The 19,701-nt window shown below is 39.0% G+C and overlaps 1 protein-coding gene and 1 long non-coding RNA gene across 5 annotated transcripts in view; one reads left to right on the forward strand and one right to left on the reverse strand.

The window, feature by feature from the left end:
- NRIP1 (nuclear receptor interacting protein 1) overlaps positions 1-12,502 on the reverse strand; it is an 85,549-nt gene extending 73,047 nt beyond the window's left edge. Inside the window, exon 1 of one of the 4 annotated variants that reach the window (XM_019748908.2) lies at positions 12,246-12,502. The gene's annotated coding sequence lies outside the window, so the exon portion shown is untranslated. Of the gene's footprint in view, positions 1-10,712; positions 11,040-11,256; positions 11,518-12,084; positions 12,222-12,245 lie in introns of those variants that run through there. The other 3 variants (XM_019748907.2, XM_074333526.1, XM_019748909.2) reach the window with 3 other exon arrangements.
- Positions 10,519-19,701, forward strand: part of LOC141571710 (uncharacterized) — a 286,203-nt gene continuing 277,020 nt past the window's right edge. The window contains exon 1 of the long non-coding RNA XR_012496744.1: positions 10,519-10,568. This is a non-coding gene — a long non-coding RNA (uncharacterized LOC141571710). The remainder of the gene's footprint in view (positions 10,569-19,701) is intronic.

The following is a 19,701-nucleotide window of genomic DNA, read 5'->3' on the forward strand; positions in this document are numbered from 1 at the left end:
TTTCTGCCTTAGCACTATTAATCTAGTTGAATATGATAACGTTCTAACAGCGAGAAAATTCACCTCTAGTAAAGATCAAATCCTTTGTTATAAAAAATAACAAAAGGGCTTCATATACTACTTAAGTCCTATAACTTACTAGTTTAAATCAAGTCATTCTTGATTCCTTTGAACTGTTAAGATTACTGAATGCCAAAATAACTCTAAACATGAGATTCTGAGAGGCCTCCATCTTCCCGACCAGTCAAATCCAATGCAATTAAATGTGTCAAGCTGGTGAATCCTATGACTCCTGGAAGTGACAAAGGAACCTGTCAATAAGGCTCTTGAAATATTTTGTTTCATTTCCTTAAAATTTTTTAAATGTTGGCCCCAAAGATTTTGCTGCACATGTTTTCGAATATGTTGTAATTTGTGCATTTTTTGAAAAAAAAAAAAGAAACAAAAAACGAAAAAAACAGCATCACAAAATAATTTCAAGCACCAAGTAATTATAATGTCACCAACAGTTAATTTCACTTTTTCCTTCATAATTAATATGCCTGGGAAGAGGATGATAAATTTTAAGGAAGAAGTATCATTCCTTTTAGAACTCCTAATTTAAATAGACTGAAGAAGAAAATATAGAACAACAGCTATTATGGACATGTTATATACATAATAATTAGCAGCTCTTATATATAAACACATAAAGGCTCCATTCCTGACCCCACAAAAGCCCAATTTCCCCAACAGTTGGAATTGGTATAGTTTAATTCAACCCAAGTTTGTAACAGCCTCCTATGCGCCAGGCACCTCCAGCACTGATGTATACGCTCCCTGTTAGGGCGCTTGCTCTCTGCTGAGGAAGACAGACAGTAAGCAAGTGTGACTTCCTGCCAGTCAAGCGTGTGGACAAATCTGAGCTGGGTAGGGGTGTGGAGACTGCAGCGGGCACCTGCACTCTGGCCCACTGTCCCCTACGTGAGACTACTCCTTGCCAATTTGCTTCCCCCAGGGCAGGAACACCAGCAGGCTGTGGCCCACATGAACTGCTGCCCTGAGGTTTCTTCTCTCTTGCTCTTTCTATGGGGGTGGACCCAGGTGCCCTTGGTTCAGGGCACATTATCACCACTGGCCCACACAACGCCCTCTCATCCTGTTACCTGTTCACAGAAGAATAAGGAAATGGGGTCCATATGCTTGGCATTATGTTCCAGTTTAGGGTTTCCAGGCGGGAATTCCTGCCCATTCTCAGGAATTTTTTCCGCTTCGCCATTCCCAAATCCCGAGATATAAACTGTTTTCTGTTCTCCATGACGAATCATTTCCACAAAGTGATGGCCAATACTACCAACCACCTGGGTTCAAGGAGCCAATTTTCCTGATTTCCCGACCAACTTTTCTTGGGATTCGGGAACGGGAAAGCAAAAAAATTCCTGAGAACAGACGGGAATTCCCGCATGGAAACTCTATTCCAATATAACCAACAGATCCAACCACCTCCACTAATGGTTTTAGGAAATGACTCTTCAGTAATGAGTAGAGCTGGCCTGTAAGCATTCTCATCACACTAGACTATAAAGGTAGCTAATTCTGTTAATCTACAAATAAAAGTTCCCCTACTGATTTTTAAATATAACCAAATACATAACATGTAGAAACAAAGCTGCTGCCTGAACAAACGCACACCTGTACTGTAAAATTTCTTTTTAAATTCTCAGCCCAAAAAATACATTCTAAGTACTAGAATATCAAATGAATCATAAGACTGTTCTGAAGACCATATTTAGTAGGACGAGAGGAAAACAGGCTACATAAACAAGGGTAATACAGTTGGCCTTTTCCCACTCCACTTCTGGTTATCACAGATCCTTCCTTGGGGTTAGCTTGGATTTTCCTGCTGGATCCATTACCAAAGGTTATTAACTACTCCTTAACACCTGGTACACAATGACTGATATAGCAAACAAACAAACAAAAAGGTGTGAAATAAATCAAGACTTGGTTTCTCATCCTAGGTTTACCCAACTGCTAGTTATGTGAATTTTAAAATTTATTTAAATTCTTAGGGGCCCAATTTCTTCCTGTGTAAAATGCAGACAATGCTTTAGAAATTTTAAATTAACAACAACAAAAATGTTGCAAGATAAATAAGCATTTGCCCAATTGTATCACATGGATACCCCTGATAAATTAAAAAAAAAAAAAAAAAAAAAAAAGAACAAATGTGAAATTGAGTAAAGAAAAACAGGGAAACAAAACCAAAATAAAGGACCAGGAGGGGGTAAAAAAAGGTGTATACTCGTAAGTGCTAAACGGTAGTAGCATTTATCACCATGTGATTTACAGTCCACACCACCACCTATCCCTATGTGCTTTTCCATTAAGCAAGATGCCTCTATAAACTGATTTGTTTGAAAATGGGGCAGCAGGGCAAGGTACCTCTAGGACAAGTATGCTTAAACCCAGAGTATCCATAGCTGTATCAAATTCCCTTCCAACCTGAAAATCTAATGAGTCTATGAAATTACTTCAATTTGTGAAAGGCCAACCAAAAAAAGAAATCAAAGTAAGAAAAAAATAACAAAACACACAGAAGAAAACGTGCTAGTGACTCAGGTTAGTCATGGATGACCAAGATAGGTAAGAGTAGCAGTTTGCTAACAAAGTGAACAATGCATTTATTGCTTTGAGTTTTGCCTCAATAACACCAAACATCTGGATATGGGGAAAGAACCAGATGGTGAATAAAAAACTTCCATCTTTAATCCTTAGCCTCACACAAATTCAGTCTATTTTAATTCAGCTCTTATACAAGCCCCTCTGTTTATCCAACATTTACTTGGCAATTCTAAATCCAAAGCTCCCTAGAAAAATTATGTACCGAAGTCTAATTACTCACCCTTATGTCTCCAACATAGTTTCAATTTGGACTCTACCTGTAGAGGGAACCACTCAGCTTGATTCTTTGGGGTTCAAAATTCCCTAAATTTTAAATGAGGCAAGTAAAAAGAAGTGGAGAGAGAACTCCATTTCTCATGGCCTCAACAATAGAAGAACATGACTAACACGTACTTAAAAACATACTATTACACTATCTCAAAAAACATTTTTCTTGACCATGGTCTACTCCCAAAATGAAGCCAAATACTCCTCATCTTTCTGTTTCTGCTTCCCTCTGATAAAATTCACAATGCACTGTCAATTTCCTCTTTGTTTTACAGAACCTAGTTTATTAGCACAACATCATCTTTAAAATAAAATGATGGTGGGTGATGATAGGGCAATTAAAAAAGCATGTTAAGAGCTATAACAGTCAAAGAGGTTTAACTTTTCAACCAGGAAGAGCTATGGCTCTGAACTGCTCCTTGAAGTGGACAAACATAATTAGCCTTGGGAATACCTGGATTAAGACCATGACAAGCTATTTTAATGAATTATATCAAGAAACATAGTTGCTTTCTCTGCCTTGCAGAACACTACGGTAATTCTGTGGTATGCTTCACAAGGGTGAGCATTTGGGAGAGAAAAGAGCCTGCACCGTTAACCTTTGTGATTACATTTCTACCATCAGTGCTGGGAGGTGGACATCAGCTCTCTGAGAACTGACATCAACTGCTGCAGAATCGTCTATTGGAAGTAATGTGCCTTCCCAGTAAGAAAGGTCTTTGAGAATCCAGGCTGGGTGGACGACACGTGCTGCATGAGTTCTGTGGCTATCAGGTTGGGAACAGGGTTTCTGGACGACTTTCTAAAAATTGAATAGAGATTGTTTTTCTCTTCAAAAAGTGGCATATTCTCATGAAAAAGCAAATTATTATCAATGAGGTTATTAGCTGTGTTACCTCAGGCAAGTTACACAGGCATCGCTCAGACTAGGTTTCTTTATTTGTAAAACGGAGAAAATGATACCTATATGTCACCTGGGAACTGTCAAGTGGACAGCACAACGCAGAGCACAAAGCAGCTGCCCTCAATCCTCTTTCTTTCCCTCTCCTCCTCCCAACAGATAGGGCAAAGGCAATAGCTAAACAACAACTTTTTATATTTCAAGTTTTTACCCAATCATCTCTGCTCCTTTTACAACCATAAGCTTGAAAGCTTTACTGTCCACTGTCAAAAACAGCAGATACTGATGTACAGAGTCAGAGTTTCAGACTTTAGAGATCTCCCTGTTCAACAGATTCTACAGATGTTGCCCAGAGATATAAAAGGACCTCCCTCCCTTTTACTTGTATCATACACTGTTTTAGTAGCAGAAGCTAAATCAGAAATGTGCGCAATAACAAAACAAAAAATACTTTTTTAAAATGTTTTTCAAAAATCAAACTTGAGCCTACATGACCCATTGTGCAAATATTCCCTTGAGGGGGGAAACATTCAACTGTGATTAATTCATTTTGAGGACATTTCTTATACCCCATTTGGGAGTGTTTCACATGTTTCCAATACTTTGTCTTGATGTTCTCCATCTTCTTCTATCCTTCTTTCCCTTAATTTGTTCTTTTCCAATGTATAAATCTACCACTGTCTTGTAGAATATCATAAATCCTTAAGTTCAGGAATCAAAAAATAAATAAATAAATCTAGAAGACTGTGCTTTTCAAAAATCAGTTATAATCCCATAAACACTTATCTCTCTCGAGTTCCACATAGATTCTTTAAGAGAGAAGTCCCTTTTTTAATTTTAAACTTCTAATTCTCAAACTTTCATTGTGTCCTGTTACATGTCAGGCTCGCTCATTATGTCATTAAATCTACATTATGTCATTAAATCACCAAAACGATTATCATACTATTCTCATTTTAAGATTGCATATAAATGCAATTTCCTATTTTACTATTGCAATGCTAAATTATCATCTGACTTTTTAAATGCAGTAACATACTGAACATACTCACCTGGTATGTACAGTATAAGCAAATTCAACAATTGAAAGCACACAACTAAGAGAAGCTAGCTTATTCACTATGTGGCTTAACCTTTTCTCTCAGCTACCTAAAGATAATGACCTGACTTTTACCTACTACCCTCACAGAACTAGTAAAGAAGGTAAAAGTAAAATAATCAAAGCACTGCTAATAACAACAGAAGCTCCTAATTCCTTAGTTCCTCAATCCATTAGCAAATTATAGATTTGAAAACAAGGAGTAGCCCTGACTATCATTTAACAGGTGACTGAAAAATGACTTTCTTAATTAGAAGTCCAAGGGTGAAAGACTCCTTTCCACCGAAGCTCTGAATGAACCCGGACATCAGGTCGATGAGTTGTCCTAGTCCCAGGGATATCTTAAGCGGCTGACTCAAATTCCCAGTAGACTTCTAGTTTAAGATTTCTTAAGACACTAGGCTTAGTCACACAGTGACTTGGAATGTAAGGCAAATAAGGGTCTCTTCCTTCTATCCTTAAAGATGTTTGCTAAACAACACAAAGCTAAAGAGGCAAGATGGATTTTAAGTTAGAGCTTTATTCCCTGAGGTGTACCAAGTTAAATTTTTTTCTGTGGAGAGTGAAGCATGCTAGTTTTGAATTTCAAAAAAAAATATTAATGCTGCCAGAGAGGCAATTCTATTTCTAAGTTTCTTAACAATTAAAAAAAAAAAAGAAAAGAAACCTTAGCCCTATTTATTCAAACAAAGAGGAAGGAAGGGAAGGAGGGAGGGAAGGAGGGGAGGGAGGATGGATGGATGGATGGATGGATGGATGGATGGATGGATGGATGTCATAAGAACCTTCCTTACCAAAGTTTCAACATATTCGGGAGTTCTTCTTGAATTTATTTTGCACAAAAAACAAATCAGATGAATTACAATTTCTTTAACCAAGTGATTATCTATAACATTACCTTCAAAAATAATCTCTCTTAAAATCTGATACAGCCTTAAAAAATATCTTAATACTACGAAGTAAATATATTGGATTCCTTTTTTTTTGTAACTCCAAAGAGTGACATTTTCCTATATTTTTGAGTTGCCAATCTTCTAACTTCTTCAAATCTGCTTCTCATTATATTACTTCTACAGTTCTACGCTAAATGTTACCCCTAGTATGTTTCAAGGTATTAATTTCAACAAAATCCTAATACAATGGTAAAATATATCACATTTATTTTTTCCTCATTCTTCTTCTCAATGTTTTATGAACTTAAGAAAAATTATATTATGTTCCCAAAATACCACAAATTTTGTAATGCTTTATATGTAGTATTTACAAACTAGTGTAGGCAATTTGAATTTCAAAGTTCATAATGCAGAGTATGTACTACCACAGTGACAACAATTAGTATAACATCCCAGTTATCGCAATAACTATATTTATTATGAAAAATTAATACCACCCCTCATACCTTTAGCAAAATGAAAGTTTGGTTCTAAATGAACTCTGATTTTTAGAATCCTAAATACTCAATATCCATTAAATGTGAACATTAAATTTCAAGGGGTAAAAAAACAAACAATAGATGGGCATCTATACCCTGATAAGACTTCAGAGGTCTCTTCAGTCCCAATTTCCCTCCACTCTTTAATCAAATAATAATGTGCTTAAAGAAAACATTCTTTCTGTAGTTATTTACATCCACTTATTTTTTTAATTAGTCTCAGGTGCATAAAATAATGTAATAGCTAGACATTTACACCCCTCACAAAGTGATAATCCTGTCCTCCAATCTTCTACCCCCTGACATCGTATATACTAGCTATTACAGTTCCATTGACTTTTCCCTATGCTGTACTCCACATCCCATGACTACGTATATATTATACTTGACATTCAATATTATTCATCTTCAGCTTCAGGTGTACCATCCAGTTATTTTTATCAGATATCCTATGAAGGAGTTCTCCAGTTAACCACCCAAACCTCAGCATTCTATTTTCCACGTTCAATAAGATCCTTGGAAAACACCAGCTCTTAAAATAATTTTTTTTAAAGGTAATTTAATATTAATTCCTTTTCTTCCAAGCAAACTATAACTCCTGATTCTATTCTGGCAACCAACTTTGATTTTCTTATGCTAATATTTAGGAGACATTCAAATAGAAAGTGTGCACATACACAAATGGGGACTTTGTCATTTCTCCCCCTCAAACAACCAATTATACTACTGCTGTCCTCATAAAAGGGAATCCATTACTATCATCAATTTATGTCCCTGCTTCAGCATCAGATGCAAACAGGATACGGAAACAAGATATCTCTCCTCCATTTATTTTTTTTTCATTCCAACCTCTGGACATAATCCTCAGTCCCATTCCAATGGCCTGCTCCATCACCTGACACTCCTGATTCTTACCTTCTCAAGTCTTAGTGACTGCCCTGGACTTACCTATCTCTGATTGTCGTTGTTGTCTGAATACTACAGAATGAGTTTGCTCATTCCCCCCCTCCCCTAGACAGACCCCTCAAAAAACTTCTACTTAAGGAAATATATCTTGAACAATTTAATTCATAAATTCAAACTCATTATCCTGAAAGCTCCCTCCCCATTCTGTTGACAATGTTTGACTTTTCAATAGTAATCAAAAGTTGCTTTTCCTAAAAATATCTCTCCAGTTGGAAGACATATACAAAGGGCTTTGTTAGAACAGCAAGTGCTGTTTTCCCCAGTCTTCATCCACGTAATAGGAAGTCACTATTAAAACAAAACAAAAAACAAAACAAAACCCACCCTGATTGTGTATTAGCCACATGAAAAAGCACAAGAGTAAAGAACCTTCACCCACCACAGCCAAGAAGGGAAGTAACAAATGAAGACAATTTTCATGACAGAAAACATCCAAAGATGTAGAAGCTATTTTAGAAAAGGGGAGAAGAGAGCAAGAGAGAAGTAAAAAGAGAGCGAGGTTTAGGATAGACAGATTAGCAAGAACTCCTTCTTCTTTATTAACATACACTTTAAAAAAACTAATTGTAAAGTTTGAAAAGCAAAACTGAACCTATCAAAATTAAAAGGGAACAATTTTTCTTGATAAAAATGAGATGTTTTTAACTTATTTGGGGCAGAATTATCTTTTAACCTGATACACAAAACGATTATTGCTTTTAAATTTCTTACATTCTTAAAGTTTTAAAATTAAAAACCTAATCCCTTTAACGTTATATACCCTAAGCCACTCTGATTTAAAATTACTTTTGTGCCAGCATCTTCTAGTATTGGTTTGCAAAGAAATCTGTATAATTAATAATAACCTTCTTCCCTCTAATGTTTCTAGAGAGCCAAGGATGACATATCTCCTTATCTCCCTATTTGTTTCATCAGATTGACATATTTTGCCTCATCTGTCACCTTCCATAAAGCTCGGCTTTCAGATATGAGTTAATTCATTTTTAGTTGTCCTCAATGTTCTAAAATAGTGATGTTTGACAGAATTAATACGGTGCTCTAGTTCTCTCTGTTCAACTGGTATTTAATTAAAGATTGTGGAGGCCATCTTTTTCTTGAGTTATACCATTTAAGGAAGGAACATTACTTCCTCCATAGACAATATGAATAAGCCACCTGGTACAAAGCTGGCTTCCTAAAGTCTCCCATTTAACAGATTGCTTTACTATGTATAAACTACCAGCAGATTAGCACTTTATTTCACATTTTCTTTTCACATCTCTGAACCACAAGCTTACTATAGCCTACATTCTCTCTTCCCATTGAATTGCCAGAATTTTTGGAGTTTTTACACTCCCTTATATTTTTATTTTATCATTGCTTTTGTTTCACGTGGACCTCAAAAAGTCTTAATGTCATTTAATCTGTAAGATTTCTTGAATCTCTGGTAACAATGCAAAAAGTCTTTAAGCAGTCAGAGCTACCTTGGAGCACAAACTGAAAATTCCTGTTTTAAATTCTTCTGAATTTAATATCTTTTGGAGAAAAGCCCACTCAAATTGATATGTCATAACTTTCAATTGTAAAGGTAGCACAAATAATTTTAATTGGCACTTGCCATTTATTACACAAATAATTGTTTTCGTGGATGGCCTTTTGTAAGCTAGCACGTCTTAATCATTTTTAGCTATATCGGAACCACAAGAGACATGTCAATTCAAGCAAACTTCAGGAGCAATAAACTAACAAACAGACTCTAGGTGGTGGTATAGGTTATTTTTTATCATGATGTTTTGCTTTTAAAACTGCAAGAGCCTTCAGCTTCTTTTCAGACACTTATTTATTGGGAACTAACAACATTTTAGGGTGTTTAAATTAGTAAAATCCAAGTTCTGTAGAGTTTAGAGACACATGCAAGAAGTGGGTCTAAGTCAAGACTTCCCACAGGCGTTAAACTTGGTTTTCAAGTACCTCAAAAGCACTACAGAGAACTCATTTGAGTATAATCAACAATTACATATATATATATATATATATATATATATATATATATATATACACACACACATATATATACATATATATATATACACACACATATATACATATATATATACACATATATATATATATATATATACACACACATACATACATAAAATTCTCACGAACCTAGGGCATTTTTAGAAGTATGGAAAAAGGTCTTTCCCACCCGAGGGTATGAAACTGACTATAGAGTAACAATCCTACAGCCTACAGTGGCTGTTCCATTGACTGACTCTTCTTTGTCTCCAGGAACTAATTGCAGGCAGAGAAAAGTTACTACTGGTCATGAATCCACTAGTCTCTGAACCAGTTAAACCCAATCCACATTACCAAGTGGCTGAGAAAAACCAGTACAACTTACTTCGAAGGAAAACTATTTCAACATACTCCAGGCAGCAACCCACACGTAGGTGCCAAGCAGTTGAAGCACCATTTGTTTAAAACGTCCACTTACTTCAGTGTCTCTTCAACAAAGGTAGCAAACTGGTGATTAAACATCGAATAATTACATCAGGAAGATGCCACCCACTTGCTAAACCTATGATTCACTAATAAGCAGGTTCAATGCAATTCATAACTTTAAAGAATGAATTACCAAAGCCCTTTACTTCAGAAATCCCTCCCCAAAAATGTAAAGAGAATTTATCACATATAAACTGACAATCATTTTTCCTTTGGACATCTATAGATAATCCTTCTTCCCTTAAAGACAATTTTTCCTGTACAATATCACATTTAATCATCTGCATTACTGGAAACAAACTCCAACTCAGTTCCACCAAGTGAGTGAAAAGTCCTTGGAGCTGGAAATGTCTTTTTTTTTTTTTTTGCCTCCAAATAAAATGTCCTTTTAAAAAATATTTAAAAAACTCAAAAGTATGTATCATTCTGTTACTTTGCTATCCTCAAAACCCTATTAAGTCACTAATGGGACAGAAGGTAGAAACTCCCGTAATGCTTCAGAGATCAACATGTGTCACTGACTCCCAGCTTGTTCGCCTCTCAGGCACAGTTGATTCCTTTGTTCCTTCAGACTGAACACCAACCAACTCTTGATGAAAATTTGTCAACTATTTTGGAAAGAATGGGAGGGTTTGTGGAATATTTCCAGGGAAACCCTTCATAAAACAACAACAATCACTGGTAGTAAGGAGAACACAGATGAAGGGGGAGAGAAAAGAAGCCTCCCAAGATCTCCACGGCTCACCCTAAATGTGAGTCCGTTTTCTGGCTCAGGGGTAAAGATGATGGTTGAGGCCTCGGGTCCAGGGAGCTCGCCCTCGGGAGGGGGGAGGACAGTGCCGACGGGCCGCGCGTGGGGCTGGGGGTCTGGGAGCGCTGTCCCTTTTCCTACTCACTTTTCCTGGCCGGGAATCAGGCAAGCTCAGAGCAGGGAGGCACCGGGCGATAGGCGGGGAGCGGCGCCCGGCGCCGCCCAGGACGCCCCGGGCAGCAGGACCTACAGCTGCGCGGCGAGGAGCGCCCCAGACTCGGGGCCGAGGGGGCAGCCGAGCGGGGCGCGACCCCGGCCCGGTCACCCGCGTCTGGCCCGGCTCGCAGGGCACACGGCCGCCCTTCGACCCAGGACTGGCACAGCTCGGCCAGTGAGCCCCGGGCCAACTCCACAACTTGCTGGCCCCGCTGCCCGGGCCCCCCGAGGTCCCGGGGAGATTCGGAGCCGGCAGAAGAGGCGGGATTCCCCCGGAAACGATTCCTCCCCGCCGCCGAGCCCTCCCCGCTGTCTGCATTCGCTCTCGCCGCGGGTCGCGCTGGCCTCGCCGCCCCGACGCCCCCGCGGCCCTGCCCGCCACCACCGCCGCCGCCGCGGGCCGCGCTCCCGGGCCGTTTCCGGCGGCGCCGCCGGCCGCTCCTCCGAGCCCCCCGGCTGCGGCCGCCACTCACCCGAGGCCGCCGCGGCTCCGAGCTTCGGGCTCCGTCAGGCTCACTCCACGAAGGCGCCCCGCCGCCCCGTCCCCCTCGGCGCCCGGGCGAGCTCTTCCCTCCGATCCGCAGCGCTGCCAAGCGCAGCGGCGGACGCGAGGCCACGGGCGGGCGCGCGCGGGCGAGCGTGGGGCCGGGTCGTCCCTCCGCCTAGCCGCCGCCTCCTCCTCCGTCTCCGCTGCCGCCGCCGCCGCCGCCGCCTCCCGAGTTCGGGGCTCTGCTGCAATGTCTGCGAGGCTGACTTTGAGCGCCTCACTCGCCGCCCGCCCGCAGCCGCGCTCCTCCCTCCGCCGCCGAGTCCGCCGCGGCCCAGTCCCTCCCCTCGCCGCTCCACGCCATTCAGCTCCTCAGCCAAGTTTCTTAACCCTTTTTTCCCCCTCCCTCCCATTGTCACGGGGCCGGAGGAAGCCACGCGGGTCCCGGCAGCTCACGGGAGCTGAGGAGCCCCCTCTGTTGTGCTGTTTTCCTCCTTGCCCGCCCTCCGAACAGCCGGGCGGGGGCTGTAGGGCCCCGAGGCAGCGGGAGGACCGCGGTGACCGGGAGAGATGGGCGCTCCTCGCACCCGAGCCGTCACCCTGGGCTCCCGGCTCTGTGCAGCCGCCCCCGACTGCCGAAGGCGCCTGGACAGCTCCTCCCTGGGGCCCGGGGCGTCGTTCTCGTTACACAGGCCAAAGGCTCGCGTTTGGGGCACAGCCTGGGGGCCGGGACGCCTGGGGTCCCCGCCTGGGTGCTGGCGCCTCCTCCCATTTCACCCAACAGCACGCGTTCCCTTGGCTCCCTCTCACTCACCCCCAACTTCACCACCTTGTGATCTGTGTGTCCTGCTTTAATCTTAGGGGGACAGGGTGGACGGGCACTAACTCCAGGTCACTTTGACCCCACGCCAAGCACGTAGTAGGCACCCAGCAATAAATGCGGAGTGATTCCAAGAGGAAAACTGGGAAGGAGACCTGAGGAGTGTCCCGTTCAGCTCCTTGGACGGACGAAGGACCCAGGGGCAGGCTTTTATCTTCAGCTGCTTTGTCACTGCGAAGTCACCAGCGGAGTCTGTCAGCGAATATACTCATCCCCGGGAAGAGTCTGACCCTGCCAGACAAGGCAAAAGGAACGAGGCTGCCACTTCTTCGGCAGCTCTCCACGGTTCAGTCTCGGAATAAGAAATAACAATTACATCACGAGGCCCGGGCGGCAGCTCTGTGGAGCCTCTGGGTTTCCTGCAGCCTAATCTCGCTGAACCCGCCTCTAAATTGAGGGAATATGGATTGGTGAAGAAAGTGGAGGGAGGAGAGATCATAATTCCCCCCTTCTTGTATTTGCTGTTATAAAATCTTATCCTCAACGCTCCCCAAACATCTAACTATAACTATTAACACCCCCTCAACACCTCCCCAGATGTCAGGTTTCTTCTTGACTCTAGCATCTAGCATTTAGTAACTCGCCAGGAGGAAAAAAAAAAAAAAAAAGACGAAGGGAAATGAGTGCTGTTACTGAAATTGTTTTTGCTTGATATAGAAACGCCAAAGTACGGCTTAAAGCCTCACCCTAAACTCCGAAATGGCATGCCTGTGTTATAACACTTATTACACAAAACAAATGAGGCACTCCATTTTTATATGTAGGTTTTCATATCCTTTAGAATCATACAGCTTTTGAAAATAGAGTTGCTAGTGTGCTTAAAAAGAACTATGCAAGTCATAAAACAGTATTCTATGCCTGTTATGTAATGGCTGTATTGTGCATTTAAAATTTCATTTACCCTTTAAAAATATGAATGAGAGTTTTGGAATATCTTCACAATCTTAAAAGTGAAAGCAATTTTTCAAATTAATGCTTAATAAATCCAGCACCTAGTAGTACAGTGTTAGGCACATAGTAGGAGTACTCCGCTTAATGGTGATGGTGAATTTTAGAACAATCTTTTACATCACCTAGTGATTCAACTGCAATCTGTTGTGATCCTATATAGTTTAAACCTCATGTGATATCTTATTATTTGCATATACCACAGTTTGAAAACTGCTCAAGGGAGCTTCGTGCTAACTCTGCTGTGTATAGTACATCCCTCATCCAGGAATGATGCAAACTGTTCCAATTACGTGATGATCAGCATAATTAGAGCTTGGCCCTCTAAGGCGGCACTTTTTTTTTTTTTTTTAATTCTTTTTAACTTATACAAAGATTTTATAATGTGTATTATCAATGTTTCTCTTAAGCAATTTACTGGACTTCTTTTCTTTTTCTTGAAAATTCAGGGTTAATTTTATAAAAAGTATTTATTGTAGTAGGTTCTACTGCGTTCAACAAATACATCAAGTTCCCATTCAATGTGCGCTAAGGCTTCTTCCTAGGTGTTAGGGATGCTCCCAGGAGGTATGTGAGCTACCAATGGCTACAGGAAAGGACTCCAGGACACTGACCTAGTGATTACCTCTGCCTCTCTCTCCCCCTTCACTAACCAACAATCTGTTGTCCTTTCTGTGTTGCCAGCACACGTCTGTCTCTAATATTCTCTTCCTCTTCCGATTTGCAGAGCTTCTAGTCTGCTGCAGACTGGGAAATCCAGATAGCCTCACTTGTCACAATTCAATCTAAAGTAAAACTAAATAGGTTCTGTGCAGCTCACCAAGGAGTAAGGCACGTGAACCTTAGTGCATAGACTTTGGGATAGATACTTGGACTGCTCAAATGTTGCTTTGAAAAACATTTTTTTTTTCTTCCTAACTAGGTTTTGGATCATTGAGATTGGTAGATAAACAACCTCCTAATGAGTGAGGTTACACAATTAACCCAACAAGCCAAGCATTAGTCCTGCCCTTCAACACTCATGTAAAAAAGTCTACTGCCATTTGTCACATGACTTAACAGCACTATTCACCTCTTATTATCAATCTATCCTCTCAACTCCACAGAAATCCAATCACTGAAATCTTGATCTCTTTTTGATAGTGTATTAATGTTAAATAAATTGCACACCTTTTGTGGAATTCATTTTTACTTAATCATGCTAATTGGAGCCATTTTTGTTACTGTTCTTTGTTTTTTTAAAAAAATAATACCTGAATTTCCTGGCTAGGAGAGTCATTGCAAGGATACTGGGGCATATATGTAATATAAGAATGCCTGTTCAGTAATTTGTATTTTTATTTTTTATTTTTTTCAATTACAGTTGCCATTCAACATTCAATATCATGTTAGTTTCAGGTGTACAGCATAGTGGTTAGACATTTATATAGTTTACAAAGTGATCCCCCCCAATAAGTCTAGTACCCCCCTAACACCATACACAGTTATTATAATGTTATTGACCATATTCCCTATGCTGTACTTTACATCCCCATGACTATTTTATAACTGCCAATTTGTATTTCTTAATCCCTTCACTTGTTTGACCCAGGCTCCCAACCCCCTCCCAGTAATTTGTGTTTTAAAGACAATTCTCATTTTAACCAGTTGTGATGTGAAAAAGATGTCCTTCAGTTTATATACCTAAAAACATGAGTATTTTGTGAACCAAAGTTCCTAAGGGATCAAATACTTACAGTGCAGGCTCACTATGTTTATCCACAAAGAAGTAATCTGGGAGAGCTTTGTATATATGTGCTCCCTGATCTCTCCTGTAAGAGCATTTTCCACATCGTTTTGTGACCTGGTGTTTACATGTCTGTATCCCACTCTAAATGCAAACACTACAGGCGCAGGGTCCATATCGCTCTCATTCACATTTGGATACCTCGACCACCTATCACTGTGCTCAGCAAACAGTAGGCATTTCGTAGATATTGGGCAAGATACTGTCTTATCCCAGAGGACAGAGTATTTACTTCTACTTGGGGTACAGGTGTGGAACGAGGGAGTTCAGAGAAAATTTTACAGAGAAAATAATGCTTCAACTGACTATTAAAAGGTAAGAAGAATTTGCCAAGTAGGCAAAGTGGGAAAGGGGTCCTCAGGAGAGGGCAAACACCGTTTAACAGTAGAACAGTGTGAAGAAAACAAAAATATATATTCAGAAGTACTGAACCCACATTATAAACTTTGAACTAGTGACTAATGAACTATGACAACTGACAAAAATATATACAAGTACAGGTCGAATTCCAGTGTAGTTACACTGATGTAGTCTCAGCCTCGAGAGAAGCACAGTTTAATAAAAATATAGACTGAGCCACAAATGTAAGCTACATATGTACTTTTAAATTTTCTAGTAGCTACATTTCAAAATACAAATAAAAAGGTAAAATTAATTTTAATAACATATTGTATTTAATCCAATATGTCAAAAGTATTATTTCAATGTGTACACAACATAAAAATTATTCATTAGCTATTTTGCATTCTTTTATTTACACTAAGTTTTCAAACTCCAGTGTGGCTTTTACACCTCTAGCACATCTCGATTTGGACTAGTCACATTGAAATGCTCAATGGCCACATGTAGCTAATTGCTGCTGTGTTGGACAGCACAGCTCTAGAGAATGAATGAAATCTTTAATAGTACCGTTAAAGGACATTTTTTAAAATGAAAATCTAAATCTTGTTAAACCTCAGGTTTTATTTGTTGGTTACTGGTGTTTAGCTACCCTATGTTATAAAGACTACTTTCTTGCATCTAGGCTTTTATGCCAATTAGAGAAGCAGCAATGTTTATATTTTATGTACTGTGTGCTCATTAACCATATTGTAGACACAACTACTGTTTCCAGTAACTCTGGTGGTGGACTGAAAATGTAAACTGGCTATATGATAGAAATAAAGCACTATACATTTGGGGTTGAATAAGCTTTTTAAAAAAATGGTCTTCCCTAGAACACAGAACTACCACTATGCTAATTCTTGTCAAGCATTTTCCTGGCTATAGAGGCCCAGGGTTTTGCTCTTCAAGTCTCCCTACCCAGTTACTTGAGGACTGTAAATTCCACCCCATCGTTTGTTTGAGGCAGTTACCTGCTGGAAGCTGCAGCAGTTAGGATGTGCTGCAGTGCCCTGAGTACTGAGAAAGGTCTAAGGAACTAAAATAAAGATGTTTAGACACCCTGTCTGCAGGTTACTATGCAGTTTTCCCTAATGAGATTGGAGCCTTTTACTTTCAGTGGGGCTTGAGTTCCAAGAACTGGCAAAACCAGGGCACTCAATTTCTACACTAAAATAAATCCTGAAAACTGGATCTTAAAACAAAGTCTGAAAATAGAGTGGTCTTTCTAACAGTATAGCTAAACACCACTAACCAACAGAAAGCAGCCGAAAGTGTGCGAGAAAAAGGCAGACACTGCAATGAAATACAAATGTGGACAATGTCTTGTTTTTCCCCAAATAAGAAAACATCTAGCATAGTTAGGGATCTAAAGGCAAGAAATCCTAGTGAGGGTAAGGAAAACCTGTCAGTTTTGATGATGAGTTAGTTTAACATGTCTGAATGATTGAAAGTAAACATTACGTGGAATCTTATCTTTTCATGTAGAAATGGGTTATGTAGATTTCATTAAGCAATACTGTCATAAATGAATACAAAATTTCTTTCTGGGATTTTACAAACATACAGCTGTATATAAATCAGTTGGGTAAATCATGAACCTATTAATTTTTAGAGATTTTATTCAGATAACTTTCAACTAAAGCAAAGTACATATCTGTTTTCCCAAATAATTCAGGGTTCTGTAGGGAATAAAGCTATGAAAGAAAATGATGTATACTCGCAATTTGTGCAATTGCTTAACCCTCAAAAGAAATTGATATAGACTCTGACATATCTCTTTTAGATTTGTTTAGATTCAAAATTCTTATGTAGTTTACCTTTTCAAAAAACCAAACTAAAATCACCTTTACCCTCAAATACATGCACACTCCTAATAGTTCACACAATTCAATGGGGAAAAAATAGACTTTCAATTAATGGTGCTTGGAAAACTGGATATCCACCTGGAAGAGAATGATATTTGACCCTTCTTTTACACTATACACAAAAATTAACTCAAAAATAAATCATAGACCCAAATTTAAGAACTAAACTGTAAAACTCTTAGAAGGAAATGTAGAAATAAATCTTCATGAACTTGGTTAGGCAAAGCCTTCTTATATATGACATCAAAAGCACAAGTGACAAAAAGAAAAATAGGTATATTGGGCTTAAATCTTTTGTACTTCAATGGACACTATCAAGAAAATGAAAAAAACTCACAAAATGGGAAAAAAATTGCCAATCATATATCTGTTAAGAGATTTGTATCTAGAATATATAAATAACTCTTAGAATTCAATAATAAAAAGACTAATACCCAATTTTTAAAATGAATAGAGGATCTGAATAAACATTTCTCCAAAAAAGATATACATTAAGCACAGGGGAAAATACGCCATATCACAAGCCACCAGGGAAATATACAACAAAGCCATAATGGGATACCATTTCACACTCACTAGGAATGGCTATAATAATAATAATAATAATAATAATAATAATAATAATAAAAGAAAGAAAGAAAGAAAGAAAGAAAGAAAGAAAAGAAAAAGATAAGAACAAGTGTTGACAAGGATGCAGAATAATTGGACCCCTGATACACTGCTGGTGAAAATTTTTAAATGTTGCAGCCACTTTGGGAGAAAGTGTCAGTTCCTCAAAAGGTTAAACATAGAGTTACCATATCACCCAGCAATTTCATTCTTAAGTATATATCCTGGAGAAACAAAACCTTTACCCCCACACAAAAATTTACACATTAATGTCTCATTAGTACTCTTCATAATATCAAAAAAATAAAATAAAAGGGTAACAACCCAAACCCAAATATCTGTCAACTGGTAAATGGATAAACAAAATGTGGTATAGCCTTACAATGAAATATTACTCAGCAATAAAAAGGGAATGAACTACTGGTACATAATACAATAGGACTGAACTTGAAAAGATTATGCTGAGTAAAAGAATCCAGTCAGAAGACCACATATTGTGTATGATTCCATTTATATGAAATGTCCATAACATGCACATCTATAGAGACAAAAAGTAGAGTAGTGATTATCTAGAGCTAAGGGGGAGTTTGGGAAGAGATGAGGAATGACTGGTCATGGGTAGAAGATTTCTTTTTGGAGTGATAAAACTGTTCTAAAATTGATAGTGGTGAAGTTTGTACAACCCTCTGGATATACTAAAAACCGCTGAATTGTACACTTTAAATGGGTGCGTTGTATGGCATGTGAATTATATGTAAATAAAGCTGTTACATGTTTTTTTAAAAAAATAGACACAAAATAACATTTCTATCTTCTCATTTCGGAAAAAAAAATACCCAAAACTTTGACGTATATCAGAAAATAAAGTCAGTAAATATTTTTAAAATGCTACAATTCAAAATTCTTTTTGCTTGAGATGCTTTGCCAAAAATTCAAAAAATGATATGTATCTATAAAACCAGAAAACCATATTGTAAATTAACTTGGGCTGCTTTGTGATTTTTAAATGACATAGTACAGTAGGGTAAAGGACAGTTTTATCAAGACAGCCCAAGTGTCAGTAATTTAGTGTGCACCATACAGAGAGTGTGTATGTGTGGTATTTCAGCAATGCCAATTATAATAGAAATTCCAAAGGTGACCTGGGAAAAGAATCCTGGATAAACAGCATATACCACTCATGTCTCACAAAGTTGGCTTATGTGAGAAACATAACTTAGTAATTTATAGGAGTAACTACTCCAACAAAGCTAAATGATTACTCCTATTCAGTGTTCCTAAAAGCCAGATATCCAAGAAATTGAATTCCAGATTCCATCAGCTAATAACTACATTTGGCTGCTAGTAACAGAGAGAAGAGTAAACAGTGACTTGAGCAAGATAGAAGGTTTTATTGTTTGTTTGTTTGTTTGTTTGTTTGTTTCAATGTAAAAAAAAAAGTCCACAAATGATTTTCTGGGGCTGGTTTGATGATGTCATCATCATTTCCAGATTGCTCTATTCTGTCATCGTTAGCACTTGGTTTTCCTCCTCAAGGTTACCTCATGATCTTATTTGGCTACTAGAGCTCCCGTCATCAGATCTGCATTCCAGGCAAGAAGAATGTAGGTGGTCTAACACCTTTTTGAGATTTCCTGAAAGGACCATCCAACAACTCCTGCTAACATCTCATTGGCTATATCCAGAGAAAATGTGGATATATCATATTTTAGCTAGGAACAATATGCAAATAAAATCAAGATTTTGTTTCTCAAGAAGAAGAGACATGCTATTGAGTAGGTGTATTCGTTATTTCACGCTGCATTCCAAATCACCACAAAATTAGTATCTTAAAATTAGAAACACTATTATTTCATAGTTTCTGGTAGGTAAAGAATTCAGAAACAGCTTAGCTGGATTGTTTTGACACAAGGTCTCTTATGTGGTTGCAATCGGGATATTGGCAGGGTCTTTAGTCAT

Source organism: Rhinolophus sinicus, linkage group LG01, assembly GCF_036562045.2.
Source record: "Rhinolophus sinicus isolate RSC01 linkage group LG01, ASM3656204v1, whole genome shotgun sequence".
Classification (NCBI taxonomy): Eukaryota; Metazoa; Chordata; class Mammalia; order Chiroptera; family Rhinolophidae; genus Rhinolophus; species Rhinolophus sinicus.